Consider the following 19,566-nt stretch of genomic DNA (forward strand, 5'->3'; position numbering starts at 1 on the left):
GTGTGGCACTGCACACGTGCACACAGACACGAAACCCTGCCGTGCGCTAGCCCTGAGCTCAGCCCAGGCAGGGGACCACACTCAGCCTGGGTAGCCACCATCCTTGGTCAGCAAGGCCAGCATGGTGGCTTCACACGTGCCCTGCGTTAAGTGAACTGTAAAATGCAAATATGTGCTATGATCTGATTTTTATCCCCCAAACCATCTAGATAATACAAAATCACATCACAGCCACCCAGAGTGAGGAGACTGGGCTGAACTTACAGCACAGAAGGAGCAAGCCAAGTGGCCTAGACCCTCTGGGGAGTATACAAAACCTTCTAGAAGGTCCTTTCCACCATAAAAATAGTATTCAGGAACCTCCTTCAAAGTGAGATTGCTTGGCGCTGCTTGGGCTATCTCCACATGGCTCTGTGGGCTCCTGCCCGTAGAGACTTCAGAGCTGAGCTTTGAAGTTGTCCACCCTCTTCCCATGTGCCTGCTCTCGCTTTGACCTTCCCTACACAAAAATAGCTCCTTTCAGTCACAGAAAATATCAAAGGTATCAGACAATGGCTGGGTCCTTGTTCTCACTGAAGTCAGTGGGAACTCTGCCATGGTCTGAAGGAGAACGTGATTAGAGACCAGCAGGGCCCTATGACAGACCTCTTGCCCTAGAAGCATTAGGACCACTGACAATAAGCTGTGGTGGCTCAGGAGATCAGGCAATAAGATGGTGGGGGACCCCTTTCCTCTTGGGGACACATGGGCAAATCCAGTCTCCATTTGGTGGCCTGTGGGAGTGGAGCTGTAAGAGATTCCTAGCACACAGGTGTCACAGCAGGGCACAGGATCTCCAAAACAAGTGTTAATGAGCTGGCCAGAGCCAGAGCTGCAACACCAAGGCTGTTCCAACCTACAGGCTCTACACCACCCAACTGACAGGTCCTACACGTCTTCCTCCATCCAACCCACAGGTCTTACACCATCCCAGCCTACAGGTCCTCCTCCGCCCAACCCACAGGTCCTACACCATCCCAGCCTACAGGTCCTCCTCCGCCCAACCCACAGGTCCTACACCATCCCAGCCTACATGTCTTTCTCCATCCAACCCACAGGTCCTACACCATCCCAGCCTACAGGTCCTCCTCCGCCCAACCCACAGGTCCTACACCATCCCAGCCTACATGTCTTTCTCCATCCAACCCACAGGTCCTACACCATCCCAGCCTACAGGTCCTCCTCCGCCCAACCCACAGGTCCTACACCATCCCAGCCTACATGTCTTTCTCCATCCAACCCACAGGTCCTACACCATCCCAGCCTACAGGTCCTCCTCCGCCCAACCCACAGGTCCTACACCATCCCAGCCTACATGTCTTTCTCCATCCAACCCACAGGTCCTACACCATCCCAGCCTACAGGTCCTCCTCCACCCAACCCACAAGTGCCACACCCATCATTAGAGTCACATGGTGTTGTCAGCTCACATGACTTTGCTGTGTCCCTAACCCTACTTGATGTTTACTGAAAGCCCCAGATTCTAGTGTCATGTGAATAGGAAACAATCTCCACTCTCATTTTTTAAAGTCTTAAATTCTTTTTGGGAAATCACCATCACAGGTTGGGAATTCTACCTCCTCGTAGAGAGGCAAATACTGTGAAGGCTTAGCATGGCTAAAATTTTTACTAGTTTTTGGGGCCTGAGGTTTTTGCTGCGTTACAAAAGATATTAGCTCTTTCACAGACCTTACCTTACCCTTGACCTTGGACTATCATAGCCACAACAGCTCTGCCATTAGAAAAAAATCAGCTTTTGAGTCTGTGGCTGGAAATACCGCTCCCAATCTTAACTGCCAATTTCTCTGCTGGAGCTCAGCCCCCATCAGAAGAAACTTGCAGTGGTGTTTCAGTTCAGAACCTTCTCTACAAGCAACACAGTTCAACATTAGAGACGATGAGACAAAAATAAATGGAGGAAGCTAGACACGGGAACATAATCAAAGGCATTGAGCCTTTTAAGATAGCGTCTGTCCTAATATTTACAGAGTCCTTCCAAAGCCAAGAGACTTCTTCTGGACTTCAGAGACTTGGTGCTGCTCTGTTCTTGTTTATGGCCCCAGTGCCAAAGAAAATTGAGAGGCTGATAAACACCGTGCACCCTGCCATGCTCTGTCAATGGATATCTTCCTTGGAATTAAGTGGCTGAACAACATAAAAGTATTTTCATTCTGCTTTATGTTCTCATCTGTCTGTTGAACAATTATTTTCAGATTTATACAGGAACACAAACTCAGTAGGACTTAGGTTATTTTCCTGCTTTTCCATCAAGCTGCGGTGCCAGCCCATGTGCAGTGTCTCACTCTGGCATGGCATTGTCCCCATGTGTTCATCTTGTAATTGTCCCTCCTCGTCTGGGAATTCACTCATTCGAATTCAGAGCAAGCTCCAGCTGACCAAAGAATGGCTCCCCTCAGAAAAGTGGACTTATTTAGAGGGGGCTTTCACTGTAGCCACTTGATATTCAGTCTCATTGGGTGTCCAGACCCTAATTAGAGAAGGGAATTATGGACCAGGAGCAGGAATTTGGCAGAACTCGCAAAAGAGGTTCACCGCAGGGTTACAGTCTTCTGGGTTGCTGCCGCACCAGCACAGTGATTAGTGGCTCCAGTCCCACTGCTTGGCTATAATGGAACAGAAGCCCTCTAACTGTGTGTTAATTAGAGCTAATTGCTCACCAGGAAGGAACTCAGGCCTTCCTAGCTGATGGTGGAAAGCAGCAACAGCAGAGCATTCCTGGCTGGCAGAGGAGCCCCCCATAGCCGGGTTCCTGTGGAGGGTGATGCTTGGCAGGAGGCACGGGCGGGCTGCCCAGCTCACCTTCCTCCTCTGGCACCTGGGCTGCGTCTAACCCTGCGCCCATTTGGCTTGCCCAAGCCTGTGCTCAGCTCCTAGGCTGTTCTTCGGCTCATCCCATCCCTTGTCAGCATCCCAGCGGCAAGTGGTTTCCAAAGGCTGTGTTGGAGAAGAGGCATTGTCAGAGGCAGGATCCATGGAGAGGGCCAAAGGCCAGGGCTGGGCGGCTGTGGACAGCAGATATGGCCTCTCTCCTGCTAGCACCTCTGCTCCTCAACGGAAGACACTCGGAGCCAGTGCTGCTCCGTGTCTGCAGGAGCCCTGCTGTTCAACTCAGCCTTGGTAGGAACGGAGGGCAGAGACCTCCTGCTTCAGACCTCTGCACGGCAGAAGCAATTCCCTCAGATCCTTTTTCTTTGTAAGATTTTCAGACCAGTATCAGCTTGAGGCTTTGCAAGTGACGTGGAGGGAAAGGGAGGTGGGGGTGAGGCCGTGAGATCTGGGATATATGGTGGGAAGGCAGGATGGGCATGCACCCAGCAGACGCCTGGCACCAAACTGCACAAACCAACTGCAGCAGGAGTGGAGCTGGGCTGCTGGGCTGTGACTTTGGAGGAGAAAGGGAACATGTCCAGCAGAACCAACAGCCTGAAAGCAAGCACCGGCTCAGGATAAATGTGTGGGGTCGAGGGTTTGGCTTTTGTGGGTTTGTTGTTGCAGGGAGGAATGTGAGCAATTTCTTGGCACTATTTCTCCCCAGGATATTAGCATTATAAAGGGAGTTGCTGAGAAGCAATAGTTCAGATAGCTGTTGTTGGCTCCGTTCACCATCTCCAGGGGTCTTGGCTCTTTTCTGTCCTTTTCCAGTCGGTATAGTCTAAAGATCATTTGATTGCTCTGCACTTTTCACATACAAAGCCCCCAAAACCAGCTGAGGAGGATGGCTGGCAGGATAACATCCCCATTCAGCATCACAAAACCTCCTGGTGGCCCTTCCTCTGCAGGAGGCAGCGTGCAACCTGAAGCCTGCAGGAAAGGGTCTCTTGGCAAGGACAAAACAACAGATAGATGCTTTCTGTCCTTTCCCAATGTGTATGAAAGGATCCCAAATGGGTCTTTGTGGCTCTTCTGCCTCTAGTTCACATTAGGTATTCAAACCTAATAAGCCTGTGATCTTGCCTAGGGATGGATGGACAATCTAAACCCCAAGGTCAGGTAGTTTTAAGGCACAAATGTGGATGGAGCTCAGGGGATTATCTCTCCGTGTAGGAACTTTGGATCCTGACTATTGGATGGGGTTTTTTTTGGGGAAAAAAAACCTCTGTGCATCCTTTTACAGCAAATTGTAAAACTCTGCTGCTCGTCAAGCAGCCTTAGTATCTGTCCCTCCTGGGAAAAGGAGCTTTACTCTCATTGCAGCAGATTCACCCAAGCACTTCAGGGCTCAAGTGATTCTGGGGACAAATTCGTGCCCTCAGACATTTTTAGCGGCAGCTTGGAAAAGACTTCTCTCCCACTGCAGTCATACAAACAACAGCTACTCTGGGAAATCACGTTGCAATCAAAATGGAGTTGGAAGAACAGTTGTTCACGATTTCCCTCTCTTTGGGGGCGTCACTTCCAATCTAGATTAGATTAAATTGAACCAAAAAGCATCCAGATTGCAGTTGTAAAGTGGCCAAGAATTAATGAGTTTTCATGATTCTAGGTCCCCACTGCAATTTCTTTTGCATTCCTCTGGCCACCCACATGCGTTGGACAACAAATGCACCCCATTTCAGAGACCATCAGAAGAGGAGCAAATGTTTATAAACTGAAAATTGCCCTTTGGGCTGTTGGAAAGGTTACTCACCAGGAAAGACACTGCTGTAGTAGAAATGGAAGCTGGCAGCTTTATGCTGTGCAGGATCCTGCAATGAAGGCAGAGATGGAGCAGCTACATCCCTCTCCAAGCATCAGCCAGTGGGAGCAGCGGTTTTAAGCACTGAACTAATTACTTAAAAAATGACATGGTTTTTTTCATTTACTGTTAACTCAGGAGCGTGGAGAACTTCAGTCATAAAGAGCCAGACAGAGGTTGTTTTTCAACAGACACATAGGCTTTAAAGGTAAGACTTCGAAAACAAGGCACGAGCCAAACTTGTTGAGAGGTGGCATGGTGGCTCTGGGACCTGCTTGGGAATAGGGAAGGGCAAGGACGATGAATGACTGAGCAAACCCCACTCCTTGACTACTGAGCAACCCCACAGCCCTCGCTGGGTGCGCCGAGGTTGGAACAACAGGAAAATGAAATGGCCAGAAGCATCGCAACATTGGTTTTGCTGGGCCACCAGTTCTGGCTCCTCCACCAGCACTGCAGATGGGAAGCAACCCTCCAGTTCTCTCCTCTGACTCTGACAACTTCTAAATTCTTCCAGGCATGAGCAACTTCTTTGTTGGCAGCATACACCAGCCCTGGGGCTGGGACAAGCAGAACTCTTTGTCTAGTGGGTTTTTTGGATGATTTGTGGCAGGTCAGATGAGCAGGTTGGGTTTTCCTGCAGACAGATGGCAAAACTCATGCATGCTGATGCATGAGCACCAGAGGAAGGAGCATCACTGCAAATCATTTGCAGGAGCAGTGTGTCCATCCATCCAGCACCGAGCAGAGCTGGACCTCAGTTTAGGCAAATCTCCAGCTCTGCGTCTGGCGCAGCCACCCCAGCTGATGACCTTGAGCTTGGCCATCAGAAGCCACATTTGCTTGGGTCTCCGTAAGCCACGTCAGCCTGGAACAAGGCTGTGCAGAAGTGTTCTCTGCAGCCCCTGCACTGTGTGAGGCATGACTTGGGGGGCTGGCCAGCATCTCTGGCCCATATCCCCCTCTCTTCACAGCTCCTGCTCCAGTGAGACAAGTGTTATGTCGGGGTGTGCACCTTCAGGTGTAGCCACAGGGCAACCACAGCTTCTTCCCTTCGGGCCACAAAGTTTTGGAGCTGCGTTGCCCTGGAGGGAAGGGAAGCACCCCTGATTTTCTTGTTAGCTTCTTTCTTGGATGTAGGTAGTGCTTCACCTGCCTTCCACTTAATCCAGTGGAGGAAGAGCACCTAGCTTCATTCTTTTCACCAAGACATCTCTAATCCTGTGGAGCTGCCATTCCTGTTCCTTGTTTGCTTCATAAACTTGGCTGGAGCCCTGCTTCCTTTCAGCACACTCCCTGGCTTTGTTTCCAGCCCTGCATAGAGGAATGGAGCTGCAGAGCTATTGCATGGGTTGTCCAACCCCATGGCCCTGAAGGTACCATTGCAGCAGGTAAACAAGAGGCCCCACGTGAAGCTGTGAGAGCTGGGTGGTGTGCAGGACAGTGCTGCTGGGAGATGAGCTGGCATGTCCTTCTTAGCAGCAGGAGCAGCTTGGGAGCTGTGACTGTGAAAGAAGTGACTTTGAACTTCGTGATGTTGGCACAGTCCGCACTGCAGCCATCCCTGCAGCACCTCCTGCAGCATCCTCAGCTGCCTTCTGCAGATCCACAGCTGTGCGTCTACTCCCCACGGATGGAACAGGAGGCTCAAATGGCCAGGAATAAAATGAAACTGGTGCAAATGATAGCAGGCTGTGGCCACCAGCAGGGTTAGACTCTGGGGGGATGCTGGAAGCCCTTGGGGTGATGCAGCCTGGGTATGAGCAGAGGATGCAGCCTCCAGTAAATAGGTGTTGAAGAAGATGCACAAGACATCGGGTCTTTCCCTATGGTGTCCTACAATAAATGTGTTGTCCTTCTTGCAGGATCCCCTTGTTTCCTAGAGGCAGGAGAAAGCAGTGGCTGCAGGACAGCTGCCCCTGCAAGGTCACTGCTCTTTGCATGCTCAGATGTCCCAGCCCTCTGTCCAGAAGCAGGAGAAGGGGCACAGCAGCACCCAAGGATGCTGCAAGGCACCTGGCAGGGTCTGGATGGTGGGTCTTGGAGGAGTGGGGCTTATTCTGGAACAGGAATAAGCCACGTGGTGTCATCCAAGTTAGAATAAATGGATGCCTCCACTGGTAAATACCATGCACTGGAGGAAGAGGGTGTGAATGGGATTTGCTCCTCTAAGAGGCTTAGAGCAGCTTTGGAAAAGCCTGTCCAGTGTGTGAGCCCTTGCTCCATCACGGAGTACTGTGCTCTCCTTCAGGGATGTACACAGGGGGTCCTTCTCCCAGCAAGGCTCCTGCCTAAGGGATCAGTTTGGGGTGGCTGAAGGGACAGGGCAGGACCATGCCATCTTTCTGACTTAAAAAGCTTCATTTTCAAAGAGATTAGGCAAACAGGTTTTGTGCAGAGTAGCCCTCTGACATCACTTATGTCAATTGGCAAATTAGGACCACCTCATGACATCTTTCCCCATATTTTGTTAAATAGTTCGAGTTTCTTGGCCCCAATGTCTTCTGAAAGACCAAGAGTGTACAGGCAACATGCTAGAGCTTTGCAGCAGATGCAGAATCAGGCATGGAGAGGGCAGTCTCAGCCACAGCGTGCAGCAGCTTGGTCCAGCCACCTTGACAGAGACTTGCACTGTGCTACCTTTGCTGTCAGCATCCTCTTGCATGAAAAGGCTGACTACAGCTTTGCTGGTGGTTCAAAGCATTGCTGATTTCTCAAAGTAGCTCAAAACACGGCCAGTTCAGTTTCCCCAGTCCACACTTCCAAAAAAATGGGTAGAAATCTGTAGAGTTGTATGCACTCAGTAAATGATATACCAGGCTTGTCTAACAAAGAGCAAGTATTTCTGGATAGTGACGTGAATGTTAATGGTAAATCAGTTAGGAAGTCCAGTGAAGCATGACACTAATCAGGAAAGATGATTGCATCTATGCTTTAAAGTATGTGATTGCCCCTGAATCACCCGAATGGGCTGCTCAGCAATTGCTGGTGCAGCAGACCCTGCCGCGGGAGGAGGGCTGCTCATTGCCAAGGGGATTGGTGAGTTTGACAGCTCTAATGACTGCCTCTTGAGACCGATTTGCAAAACCCTGGGACTAATGAAAATGCCACTCGAGCAAGATGCAGTGTGTAGAGATGGAAAATACGCAGCTGAATTGCTTTTTCAGGACTAAGCAACAGTGAAGAGTCCGAAAGTGAGTGGTCCACAGGTGGTGTGGGCACCTCAAAGCCTATTGTGACTTTTGGCAGGTCTGGAAGGGACAACTCATTTTCTTCTGTCCAAGAAGGGTCACAGCTCCTTTCTGGGGCTGGGCAAATTCCCCAGGAGGCATGGATCTGTTATCCTGATGGTCCAACCTGTCCCAGAGTTGTTGGACTCAATGGCTGCAACCTAGAGAGCAACCAGTGACCCTGAGGACCAAAAGTCCTGTTCTCTGTCGGTGGGTTTGGTGGGGCAGAGGGAGGGGTTAACATGCTTTAAAGTAAGTGCGTGTATAGATATACATACATGTTTTTAAATATATATATAATATATAAATACATCAAATACATTAAAATATAAAATATACATATCACCATTCTGTCATTCTGTGATATAAAAAATATGTTTGTTTAACAGATAACATGTTTTAATGAGCATATTCTAAAAGCCCACAAGCTCTCAATGTACTAACTACAAAATAAACCAGGGCTAAACTTTCCTTTCCTATTATCCATGCTCCTCCTACTGATTTTGAGTAAGTCAGACTTGACTATCTTTGTGGAGTCTGAAAAAAATAAAGAAAATAACAGTGAAGTGAAACATGCCATTAATCTGTAGGCAAAACTGGCAAGCTTCCAACTCTGCAAATGATTTACTGGAATCTTTAATAAAGTCTGCATGGGTGAATTATGGACAGCAAAACTGGGAACAGCATTCGGCGTTGGAAAGGAGAGGAAGATTTGAGCATTTTTGTAACCGCAGGCTGAGGGGAGGCCTTCTTGCTCTCTACAACTACTTGAAAGGAGGTTGTAGCAAGGTGGGAGTCAGTCCTTTCTCCCAGGGAACGAGCGACAGGACAAGAGCGAATGGCCTCAAGTTGTGCCAGGGGAGGTTTGGGTTGGGTCTGAGGGAACATTTCTCCACCGAAAGGGCAGTGAAACTCTCAGGCTGGCCAGGGAGGCGGTGGGGTCACCATCCCTGGAGGGGTTTACAAGATGTGCAGCTGTGGTGCTTGGGGACATGGTTCAGTGGTGGGCTTGGCAGTGCTGGGTTAACAGCTGGACTCAGTGATCTTAACGGCCTTTTCCAATCTAAACAATAACTCCATGATTCTATGCTTTTCTGAAGTTTTATGACACTTGGACATAACTCCTGATATACTTTTAAAATGGTGTTTTCATTTTTCATCTCAAATTAAGACTGCATTGTAAAAATATCTGTAACAACCCTATCTCACCGCAGCTGCTACAATATCCACATTAGTTTTGCCACGACCACAGCGCTAAGTTATCCATTTGGTGTGGGCTGGGAGGGATACAGGCTTTTCACATCACTGGTGCTGTCCTACCTGAAGTTTTTCACTTTCTGAAAAGCCGAGATATGCGAAAGGAGCCACCTGCTTCTGCTCAGGCACGAGAGCTGCCTGCGGGGAACCAAACGATTTAGCTTACATTTTTAATTCTTTTAAGTAAATAATGAACGTACACAACAACTCCTTCCTGCCCAGCTGTGGCTTTCACAAGCCATCAAGATGAAGCCATCAAGCAAAACCAAATAGTTGGTTGTAGAAATGTTTATCTGCCACCTCCTGCCCATTCCCTACTCCCTGAGGAGGAAAAAAAAGGGATTTAGACCCAAATAAAAAGGGCTGGTGGAGTTGGGTCCAAATGGGCCCAGTGCCTTGACCCGGCCGTGGCTCCAAGGGAAGGTTCTGGAGCTTGGGGTGATGTTGTGTCTCTGGAGGCCATCAGGGGAGATGGAGAAACACAGCTGGACCTGCTCAGGGAGAACATCCTGGGCTCCAGCAATGCCTGCCTGTTGGTGATACGTTCAAGCTGTGTGTTAGGTTTCTCATGGCTACCCCCAAAAAGCGTTAGCCTCCATCAGTGGTACTGCAGCCCAGTTTGGGAGCATCCTTGCCAGTTCCTTCCATCAGGACAGCCAGCAGGCAGGCTCCCTCCAGACTGGCTGCATGGCTGCTGTCAGCATCTGTCCTCGCTGGAAAGAGCTCTGCACTTTGCTGAGAAGCCATCAGCCTCGGCCTGCGAGTCCCCCTGCCCTTTCATGGGGTCAGAAATCACAACAAACAGCCTCGAGGTTTTAGGAGCCCTGGCATCCGAGGAGGAGGCTGCTCCACGCTTCTCCAGCATCCAGCTCACGCCATCCAAGCGTAAGATCCAGCCTTGTAGTGTTAAAGGCTGCGATCAAAGCCAGCCCGTGCTTTCCTGTTTGTCCCAGCTCCTGACAAGTACAAGAGCTGCTGTGACTAGACAGGAGCAGTGAACGTGCTCTTGGGGAGGTGAAAGCCTTTTGAACTGAGGACAGCATGGCATGAAAAGCACATCTGTGTTTCCCCAGCCCTCCCACCTCCTGCAAATCCTTTGGGGTGGGAAAACCTCCCTTGACCCAAAAGTTTTGCCATAAGAAAGGAGTCGAGGAGTAACACTTTGATCTTCAGAGCTCTGTGTCAGCATAACCTTGGTTCTTCTTAAAGCCCAGGAAGAAATAACTCCTAGAAAAGCAGTAGCACTGGTTCTGTGGGGTTCAGCTCGGTTTGTTTGGGGTACACCTGCCTCGGGTTGGCTTATGATTTTTAAGGCTGTGTTTCTGTGCCAGCCAGAGCCCTGGAGGAGATAACACCAGCATCGCACAGCCTGATGCAGCTACAGCCAGCCCCTCTGTCCTTCCGTCTCCCCCTGCATTGCCCTCTCAGCTCCTGAAGGTGTTGTGGGCTAATCCATCCCTTGCTACCTGGAAGAACACTTTTGGATCCAGGTTACTCTGTTTCCAGCCTTTTCATTACTGGTTTGCATTTGCCCAGCCAGCCAGAGCCAAATCTAGCCCCGCTGACCCCGGGGAGTTTCAACCAGGGGTGAGTTTGGCCCAAGATGTTTCTATCACAGAGCTGTCAAAACCGATTTCCTCTGATAGGAGTGAATTGAAATCCCAGGGGAGGCAATTCATCTACTGCTGGATGCAGGATATAAGAGCAAATATGTATCAAAGGCAGGAAAGCCTGGCTGGAGATGAGAAATCTTGTCCTGTGATGAGAGGTTATGAACCTTTCTTATCTTATCTGTTTGGGTTTCATAAAGACAAGAAGCCTGACGTGGCAGCGGCGGCTCACACCAAGCCACCTGTCCCCGAGCGGGGTGCTGGGGTGCCCTGGCGTGGCAGGCGGACCGATGGCCGGGGATGCTGCAAGGGGACAGCAAACCTGGCCCTGGCCCTGCCCCAGGTTTGCAGTGCAGGCTGGGGCTGGGGCAGCCCTACAGCAGGGCTGTGTGGCACAACTTGCGTCTCTTCTAGGATTAGAGACGTGATCTTTGCATCCCCAGGGCTGACTGCTGGCATGACAGTGTGTGTTTGCTCATGCCCTGGATAGAGGGGATTGAAGGATGAGGTGGGAAGGGAACATGCCAGTATTAAAGCCATGGTGGATTTAATAGCAGATATTTTATCTGCTGCCATCGTGCAAGCAAACATGTGTGGGAACGCGTCAGCCCTGGCCAAGGTCCTTCCTACAGAGCTCTTGCCCATATGCCCATGCTGACTGCTGCTTTGAGGTGCAGCGGTGTGATACAGCAGCGTGGCAGCCAGCAGCAGAGCAGCTTTGTTCCCTTCACCTCTGGCCCATGTTGCCCTTAATGGTGGTATCTCCACTTGTCAGAGCCCCAGGACCCCTCTGACAGCCACCTGTGACCACCGCTGGGGGCATATGGTTCATCTCATGCCATGGAAGACCCCACCACCTCCAATCCATCGCAACTCTCTGGAAACAGGCTGATGTTTTTTCCTATTTGCCTACAATAGCTGCTACACATCTGCTGAGTGAACTAACTCATGGGGATGAACCCACTCCACCAAGCTCCCATGGGGAATCAGCAGCAGAACCAGGACTGGCCACCCCATCCCCTGACTCCCAGCTCTGCGCCACCTCACTGGCAGCCGGCTTTGCAGCAGCGAGGAGGAAATGCTGGGGCTTAAGTGATTTAGCTTGGGGAAGAAGTGGAATCTACTTATATGGCCTAATTGATAGCAAATGATTCCTTAATTAGAAATTATAGAATTGCCCCCTGACTTACGAGGAGGAACAGGACCGATGTGTTGAGGAGCTGAGGGGTATTTTTTGTGGCTGCTATTGATTTTCCTTCCGAGATGCTCTTGCCAATTAACTTTTCATGACATAAATTTGTTTGCCTTAAAATATCCAGTTAGAAGCATTTTCAGATACATTATTTAAGGCCTGAAAATAAATATTGGATGCTCAGGCTGTGCTTTGTGAAAGCTCAGAGCGGTTTGCCTTCTCACTCAATTATTGATCGTGCTTTCCGCTGCATTGGAGACATTCCTGCATGCACAGGGGAAAATCCGTCTTGTTTACTTGCTCGTTCTGTTTCTCAAAGTCTCTAAAACCTCATGCAGCAATGGATTTGGGATGTTTGTCACAGCAGAGAATTTATTTCCAGTGCTAAGGCCCCATCACAGAGCTGCCAGCCCCAGCTATTTCTCACTGCAAGCATGGGATGATGTATTTTTATTAAAAGGGGAAACACCAGTGATGGCACAACGCATTTCCATCACCACCGGGAAAGGTAAGCGTTGCACACTTGCTAGCTGGATGAGCACGGAAGAGCTACCAAAGCCTGGCTCGTTCCACAGCCAAGACTGACTGCATGGTCTGACGGATGCTTTTCTCACATTAGGGACTTTCATGTCTCTCTTGATGTGGGCTTTCTGATGATTAGTAAGGTATGAGCACCTTGTGCAATTTTTTCCTTACTGAGACACTTACAGGTTCTTTCATCTCAATGCAGATGTTATTCAATACGAAATTTTGCCAGGACATATTTATCCTTTTAATTGCCATGCTTGTGTCAGATTTGATTGCAATTAGCCCCAGAGGCTCCTCAGGGAGGAAAGCAACCTGCCAGCCAGCGTGGTGGCTTGGCCCTCATCTTCTGCAAGCATCAGGACAGAGAAGTGGTGAAAGCTCATAGTGATCAAGTAGCCACGAGGTGCAAGAGCCAGGGAAGTGAGGTTTGTAAAGGGGGAGGAATTGCATAAACTCTATCTTTTGAAAATTGCAAATAGGTTTAGGGGGATATTTGGTGGATGCAGTCCCTGGCCTGGCAGGCTCTCAGCCCCTGCAAGATGCCAGCACCCAAGAACTGCTCACCCTTGGCTTTGTGTCAGGGGATCTGCCAAAAATTTGCCAGTAGAAAACCGGTTAGCCCGGCTGTTTTGCTTTGCAGCTGGAGCCTTGGCAGAAATGGCATGTGCACAGGGAAGGTTTCCACAACCCATGAAACACTGCCACACAGAAAGCTGCTCTGACCGATGCTTTTTGAGCGATGGGAGCCCCTGCATCACCCAAGATGGGTCTGAGCATCGTCAGAAGCAAAAATAATGTGGGACCTGTTTCAAAAGTGTTGCACAGGGGAGTTCACTTTGCATCCCTGCTACTTCCCGCATGGCATATTAGAGCCACAGAGCTTGAAAACCCTGCGGACTCACGGCCCTAATTAATATTGCAAACAAGCTGGTAATGGGACGCCACCAGACAGGCTCCGGCTATGGGCCTGACTGTCAGCAGGTCTGCAAAGTCCTCGTCGAGCTATGGTTGGTGGTCAAAGGCAGTGGGAATTTCACCAATGACTTCAAAGAAACCAACATTTTGCCCCAAAGCCCTGCTTCTCCCATCTGCTGTCCGCCTGTAATACCAGCCCTACCATGGACCATGGCACACATGGACCACACGAATCCCAAGTCCTTTCCACCGGGTGCCCACCAGGACATAGCCAGCCTGATCGACGCTGCTTCCATCTGCTTTAACAGCCTCCAGTACCAATTTTTTGGCTTTTTAAATGGGAATAATACCATTCATGCTGGTGACGATTCCTCTGATGGATGCTAAGGGCGAAGCTCAGCATTTGGGCTGGTGTTGCCTTTTTGCTGCCGTTATTGCGGTGAAGGGTTCGGTTTCTTAACATCCATGCAAATAATCCCATGGCACTGGGAACTAAATGAGAGCCCAGCGCTTGCCAGCCGGAAAAGAACTGGGCATTTCTTCACCGTAGAAAAGGAGTGTGAATAATGAACTTATAAAAGAGGGAGTGCCAAAAAAAAAATAAATGTAGACCCAAGTGCTTTCCGTTCTCCTTTACATACTTATAAGAAAGCAATTCAGGCTCGGCGCATGCATTTATTAAACAAAAAAAAAATTGTGACTTCGTTTCTTTCCAGGGCAGTCGAGCAAACTGCTTGATACGCCGTGACCTTGAAATATAATGAAGCATTGAAAAGCAAATCCGGCGGTACAGAAAGGAAGTGTGTTTTACCATGCAAGGGGAGGTATTGAGGTCCAAGCAAGAAACAGCCAAGCGGTTATCTCTGACGGCTTAAATCTCATCCAGGCAGTGCTTTTTACAAGACTCCCTTTGTTAAGAAATCTACAAATGGTGCAATGTGCAGAGGGCTCCACAGAAGAGTACCTGGCTTCGTGGTGTGCATCTGACATTCGACATCATTTTATAACGCTATAACTGACTCGTGTTGCTCTGCCCTTGTCCATGTGTAACAACCCCCAGGACAGGCACCCATGCACCCGCTAGCAGTGACCATCGCAAAACGCCGTCTGTCCCAGCCACCGCAGCACTGTCCTTGGGGGCTGCTTTAGGGAAGGGGACAGAGGATGCCTTGTACAAGTAGGAGAGGGTTTGCACACGGTTATGGACTTGAAACCCAGCCAGGATGCTGGGGACTAACACAGGAGCTCTGAGCTGGCCCGTGGCACACCAGCATTGCTCCACTGCCCTCCCTTTCCCGGCAACAGATGTCCCCAGTTTTATCTGAGAGGTAGTTTCGGGTGGTTGGGGTGAGAGACCTGTAAAGGCAGCAAAGAAGCTGGCAGGGGGAAGGTGGGGGAAAGGGTTGGTGGGGCTGCACAGGAGCTCCTGGGGAGAACATGCTTGGGTGAGGGTGTCAGCAGGGACACTCTTCAAATACAGAGTAGACAGAGTTAAGAAAAAGAGAAAACATTGCAAGTCTGCAGGTACCTGGTATTGCAGAGTGCTGGGTGCCCTCTGGGTCCTGGCTGTGCTCAGCATCTCCAAGATGGGACCCTACAGAGCCACACCTAGGTCACACACAGGGCTTTTGTGTGTCAGAGGAGGAGCAAAATCAAGACCTTGCTCCTGCCTGATGGTTAAATATCCCTTGACACTCCAAAGAGGAAAAGAAGGGTGAGAAGCCCCATGTTCCACGTGAAACGATCCTAATTTTAGTGAACTTTAGCAAGGGAAATCTTTGCAGTTCTTTGGCCCTGACATCAGCACCTGGGTGTCAGGGTGAGTGCAGAGGCACCCCTTTGCTGAGGAAGCTTGGGAGGTTCATTGCCTTGGCCAGAAACCTAAAACCAACACAGGAGGTGGGCAGAGGGCACGATACCCAGAGCAGAAATGCAGATCTTCAGGTGACGTAGACTACGAGCTCTCTCTGACTCAGGTTATAACACACTTAGGACAGATGCCATTGTCCTCCTAGAGGGATTTTTCAGCTCCAGGCCTTTGGGATGAGAGGAAAAGCTTCCAGCCTCCCTTGGAAGTCAGCTGAAGAAGTGTAGCCTCATCTGGCCCAGCGCTCTGGAGGAAAGCCAAGGGGATGGCATGAGTTGCATGAGGGCTGGTAAACACTGTTGGCAAGGGATTTTGCATTGCTGGCTTGAACAGGATGCTGAGGGGAGTTTGTGGAAGACAGCATCTCTTGATGGGGCAGCTGCATTCACATTAATTACTAATTAATTACTAATCAGCAGAGTCAGCATCTGCACAACCCTTACATCCAGGAGGCACTACTTAGATGACCATCATCTCAAGCGGGGTGAGCAATCACTGAGAATACCCTGAATTACAGGCATGCTGGCAAATTTTAGCCCTGTGCCCTGGCTGCACTAAACAGGCAAAATGGAAAAGATGCATCCCCATCCGACACAGAAGCTGTGGAAATTTGGTCACGCAGGCTTCAGCCTGAGCAAAACCGCCCAGGACAAAATGCTAATTGCCAGGGTTGCAATGTTTTTTTTGCAATGTTTTGCAGGTGGCAAATAAGACCCATGGACTGCAAGAAGGGAAAGGAGGATGAGAAGAAGGGATGTCCCTTCTGCATATGGGAGCAGCAAGGAAAAAACCAGTGTCCATGGACCATATGAAAAGGGGGAAAAACACAATGCTTGTTGTGCCGCCTGCTGCTCAGCACCCAGTGTTTGCTTTGGGGAGATAACGTCACCATAAATCACCGTCGCACGTCCTCTGCCTGCCTCTGTGAGGCTGCTGATGGGGCACGTGCTCCGGCAGGCCCTGCTCTAGCACTCGTTACCCCATGATTGATGGCACTCAGCTCTGCCGGGTTTCTGAGCTAATACCTCACTCCCATTTTCCTCTTCTTCTAACGGCCTGGGAATTATTTTTTTTCCCCTTATCTTTTGAGTCCTGAGCCCTTTCGCAAGGTGGACAGCAGATAGCTAGAAGTTGCTGGCACTTTTAGCCTCTCTTTCTATCCCAGGACATGTGCACCCAGCATCCCTAGGATAAATTTGCAGAAAAAGCTGCTTCTTTTGGGTTTGCCCTGTGTTTGTTTCAGGTGCAGTCAGCCCTTGCGTTCAAATCTGATTGAACTTCTGGTATGCACTAGAAATGAGACTGATGGCCACAGGATCTTCCAAATGCCTGTCCCTGTCCCCAAACCACTGCTGACATATGGAGGGGAGACCTAGGATATCCCACTGTGCATATCAAGGTAGAGATGACAGGCAGCTCTTCTGACAGGTCATCACATTAAGTGGGGCTAATGATGTGAAACAGCTCCCTTGAACACAAGCCAGTGCAACCATCAATTCCATTAACCACATTGATTAATGCAAGAGTTCAGCAAACATCATCAACCAGGCTGCTTGTCACTAAACATGGGAAATTACCGTGTCTTACGCTATTTAAATGAGGAAACTGTCCTCTGTTTTATCATGGTGCTGCCTGGAAGGTGGAAGGGGTCTGGCAGTGATTTGATGGAAGGAAATAAATGACAGGTGTGCCACTTGGCAGCACTATTAAATGGCTCTTGCTCCCTGTGTCTTTGTTTCAGAGGAGATATTTAGATGTGTAGGGAGAAATTTGGGAGTCAGCAACCAAAACTGGTAGAGAAAAGGCAGCTTTGAGCTTCTGAGGGACACAGAAAGGCAGCCTGGGAGGACATTGTGCTAAAGACCAAAGTCCTCCTTGGCTGTAAAGCAGGGTTTTCTGCTCCTCTAACTCCCCCCTGCAAGCTCTGGGCCTGATCCAGACCCACAGAAATCTGCTGGAGCCTCTTCACTGACTGCAGCAGTCCTTGCAAATCCCATAATCCAGCCAAATTTGTCAGTTTGCTGGGGGCAGAGGGTGTAGGTTGGAGCCCGTCTCTTGTCTGTCAACCTTGTTTCAAGGTTCACAGTGATGCATCGATAATTGTGCCCTTTTGCAACACCTCCTCTGCTGGGAAGGGATATTTGTCTATCTCCAAAGCCATCACAAGCGGTAGCGGTTCCCCCTTCCCATTAGCTTGGTGCTTTCTTCCCTAACGATGATAAAACGGACTCATCTTGGTGGTTAGCTTTAGATAGAGCTGTCATTGAGCCTTAGCATTTTTTGCAGCTTCCGTCATTTCTGTTGCCAGCAGAATCTCCACCGTGAACAAAAGCTGTTTTATCTTGTGCAATCGGACTCTGGGACGAAAAGAAAGTCTCTATGGGAAACTGCAGCATTAACTGGTGGATCGCGAGTCTTCATCACTGCAACCAGCCAGCCAGGGTGCAAGGTACAGACCAGGGGATTGCTTGGCTTCTCGTGAAAGGGTGACGGGGGAAAATGAAGAGTCCTATTTACTGGAAATGGCTGGTTAAAATAAAGGATTTTGGGTAACATAAAGGATTTTGCCATATGAAGCAGTTTTCCTGGAGGAGGGAAGCTGAGAATGCATGCATGGTGCAAAGCTGCCCAAAGCAAACTCCACTGCCTGTCACCCCCCGTGGGGCAGGGGGAGCAGCAGGTAGGGGTTTGCATCTTTTGATGCATGATGTCAAGGCTACGGGATGCGGCAGGGGCAGGAACGGTGTGCAAGGCTGCTGCAAAACTGAGGGCAGTGGCGGTGGGATGGAAGGATGCTGTAGATTTTACCTTGAGGACTGGAGAAGGTGCAAGGCCTGTCCCCGGGCTTCTCTTATCTCTCACCTCCGCCTCTTAGCTTTCCTTTGTTCGCTCATTCAATGTCAGGCAGCCAAAGAAATTAAAAGCTGCTCCGGAAGCCCTGTTCATTTCCTTTGTGCTTTTCCTTAAAAAAACCTAATCCCTGTTATTAGTAGGAAGTGATTATTACCTGGCTGGGTCTTTGCTGTCACCTTACAGACACCATACATGAGGGCTGAGCGGTTTGCACAGCAGTCACTGGGAACTTGCAGCCCCCCCACCCCACAACTTTCCTTCCCCTTTGGCATCAACACGGCTCCAAATTTATGAAGGGAGGGTCTACTCCCCTGCCACAGCGCAATGGTTACCCCAGCGAACGTGTCTGGGGGATGCTGTGCTGGGAGACTTGAGGAGAAGCAAAAGCAGAGGCCAGGCTTGCAAATACAGTGTAGGAAAACACGGCTTTCACCTTCGGCTATTGCAATGGATGGAGACCTTGCGTAATGTTCATAGTGTGTGGCCAAGGAAGGAATGGGAAAAAATCCTCCAGACTCCAGCTACAAAAGCAAGTCAGGTAAATGCACGTTCGAAGCAGAGACGAGTGTCAGAGGAGTAAATCTGCCCTGCTTTCATTACAGCCCAGCGTAATCTAATTCAGAAAATGAAGCAGAAAAAATCCATTTGGGGAGTCTGGCGGAAGAAAGCCGATGCTTTGTTTGCCAGTTGCAAATGCACCAAGACTTATTTATTAGAAACTTTTGTGGTTAATTGGTTTTGAAGTGAGAAAGCTATACATACAAAATAAATCTTGTCTGAATCATTCATTTACTTTATCCTAGTCATAAAACCCAAGTACCCTGACCAAGCAGAGTTCAAACACTTGTAAGAGCCGCCTGCATCAGTGATGCTCCAGAGCCTGCCTTGCTCCCTGCCAAGGGATGCAAATAAATAAAGAGCCGCTGCTTCCTGGGGAGGCAGCAATAGCTCTGTCGCCCGCTTCCATTGGAAATCTGTCTCGGTAAGGCACGAAACCCGCCAGCTATCCCTATATCCCTATCTCTCGTCATTAACCAACACGGCTGTAATTATTTCACAGCAAGGGGAAGATTGGCCTGGGAAGAGCTCACCCCAGGGAGTTTGCTGGGCTCACTGTACTAATGAAGCGTTCCTAAACGTACCTTGGCAGCCAAGCAATCTCTTCCCCAGCTCTGGAAAGCAATCTATAGCATGATACAGGCAAAGGGATTTGCTGGACTCCCACCAAAACTGGAGGATCATGGAAAAAGCGCTCCCTCCAGCGCATAGCAACAGGCTGCAACAAACCCGGGCTGCAGTGGGAGCCCGGACACTCCCACTGAGGGCCAGGATTTCATTAGATTCCACTTGGGAAGAAAATGTTATTAGGCTTAGGTTTG

Source organism: Falco rusticolus, chromosome 8 (genome assembly GCF_015220075.1).
Source record: "Falco rusticolus isolate bFalRus1 chromosome 8, bFalRus1.pri, whole genome shotgun sequence".
In the NCBI taxonomy this organism is placed as follows: domain Eukaryota; kingdom Metazoa; phylum Chordata; class Aves; order Falconiformes; family Falconidae; genus Falco; species Falco rusticolus.